The following is a 2,704-nucleotide window of genomic DNA, read 5'->3' as shown; positions in this document are numbered from 1 at the left end:
TACGTACTACTACTACTATATATATATATATATATATATATATATATATATATATATATATATATATATATATATATATATATATATATATATATATATATAGATACCCTGTTTACTACGCTTGCACGATTTCGGCCGGAAAACTTCCGTTCCTATCTCTTTGTAGATGAAACGCGCATTCAGGCTCCGCAGTCTGTATGGCTACAACCCTTCTGAACACGATTGATGATAACATGGGGTCGCCAATCCGGTCTAGAACAAGGGATTCTTTAGCCCGAAACAAAATCGTCGAATACAGTGCTTGGGGTACCGTCTCTCCGTATCAAAGGACATCATATAAAACCAACACTAGTAGTTCCCCAAATGCGAACACTCAAAACAGACACCTACTTTACCTTCTCATGCCCATGGTGGCGGAACTCTCTGACATCTATTCACAACCTTCCGAATACTTAGGATTTCAACTGTCCCAGGGCGTACCGGACAGCATTGACTTTGTATAGCTCATGGACCATCTCGTGGCAGCATTACTCCAGACTTTAGTGTCCTTCCGGGCGTATGGGTTTCATGGATTCAGCTGGCGCCATCCGCGAAATCGGTTGGCACTAATCAAGACATTCATTCTTTCAGCGACCACCTATAGTTTGAACATCAGTGCATGAGCTCCACCTATTTGGCATGCCGCGTTGAAGCCACTGTACGATCTGTACAACTTAGCACAAATTCAAGCAGCAGCCATCATAACAGGCACTGCATTCCCAAAACTCTCTGCAATGTACGATGACAACCAACACAACGTTCGTGTTTAAATTGATTTGCTATTGTCGTACTGGTGAATACAGTTTTCCAGTATGCCCCGGGGATAAGACTTTTAATTCCGGCTACCTTGCTTAAATCAGTAGCCTGCTAAGGCGTATTCTTGTGGGCCCTTATCTACCACCAATTGAACCGGACTTACTACGATATAGTCCGTAGTTTTGTGCTGCCCGTCAGTGACTTTGTCGATGTTTTCACGGCATGTTGATCGTACCACGTGAACTATATTTAGTGTTTACTTCTGTGGTTCTACGTTACTATTCTACAGTTTGCTATCGACCTTGTGCTAGCAATCTTTCTATCTCGCATTTTCGTTGTAGGGTTTCAAGTTGTTCAAGGCATGCCAGTAGTCTCATATAGTACTTTTCTCAAATTTGAAGCAAGAGTTCTGTGTAAATTGATAATGTCGCGTGAGCTTGATTTGATGCAGCGGTTCAAATATGAGATCGTACTGAAGAGATTCGAGTGCTTTTGTATCGTTAGTAAACTGAGATGTCAATGATTGAATTGTGTGAACAAGAATATTTGAACTTTCGAAAGTGTCAACACTTTTTAGTGTTCAGACCTTTGACAACAGTTTTCGCGCTGGTATTTGGAATTTTGACTTTCAGTGCTGTCAATACAACCGGAATGATCACCTGTATTGATAGCACTGGAAGTGCTTGAAGGTTCACTGTTTCATAGACATCAATGATGGGTTGTTTAGTTTGGGTTTGAACTACTGGTAGCAAACCCTCAAAACAGTTTGCATCGATGGACAACTCAATGTTTGCATTCATCTGTTTTTTTAAAGACGATTTTGTAAACTAGTTCTACTATAATTTAAAATACGGCGAATTAAGATAAGAAAGTTAGGATTGAACAGTGATAGCTTGTGTAAGAATAATCGGGGTTGTTTCTTGATAAATCCTTATAAACCTCAATCATACAGAACGTACTTCTGGCAACGTTATTGATCATTTACACTAGAAGTGCAAAGGGTTCATAGTTCGCCTGCCATCGTTGTCGATTTGCGAAAGTATATGAACCACGATAATACATTAGCAATCAGAGATGAAAGATCAATCTGAAGAAAAGCTTAAAAAATATATAGACTTCTCGTATTCTGGAGATGGGCGGAAGGTCCAGGTCCAAAGGAGTAGTTCAGAAACCGAGTATTCTAGTATATAATTTCCTAGTCTACCAATGTCTCAAAAATAGAGCCAAGTATATGAAACATACTAAAATTTAGGCTATAAAAGCCATCGAAGTGAATTTAAAATACCTTATTATTGGAAATGAAACTTGTATTTAATTGTTTAAATATATCGATATATTTAAACTGATTAGTGGCCGTGTTCCTACAATAGACAACGTGACAAGATTCTTCCTGGCTATCCCTGTCGATCGACTTCACGTCTTCTGATGATAATATCCCAGCGAGTTGAAGTTCTCATGGTGGGTACCTTCGGTGAGGCATGGTGATATGGTATGCCGAAACTGTGACTTTTTTGTTTTTGTTGCTGTAACACCTATTGGATTCTTGAGAAGCTGATTGCATTTCTTAAGGACTTCATGTGCCGTGTTAAGACAAAGTATTTTACACGCCGAGTTCAAGCTTTGCATTCCTTTAAGTGTAGGTAAAATTCATTTTTGAACAGGGATAATTGTATATATATTCTATGCGGTCACAATAGTCACATGTTGTTTCTGTTGTAGATTTCATTATCGACATATCAACTGTACTGTTTTAATCCCGATAAAATATTGATTTCTTGAGGGCCGTAAAACTGATACCAATGAATTTTTCTTTGCTTTTGCATGAGAACGTGAAATCAACACTGCCATCCCCATCAGGTGTTCAAGCAAGAGAAAGAAGAGACATACATACATATACATAAACATAAAC

The sequence above is a fragment of the Sphaeroforma arctica genome (assembly GCF_001186125.1).
Source record: "Sphaeroforma arctica JP610 unplaced genomic scaffold supercont1.2, whole genome shotgun sequence".
NCBI classification, from domain to species: Eukaryota; class Ichthyosporea; order Ichthyophonida; genus Sphaeroforma; species Sphaeroforma arctica.
Note: the sequence above shows the minus strand (reverse complement) of the source record.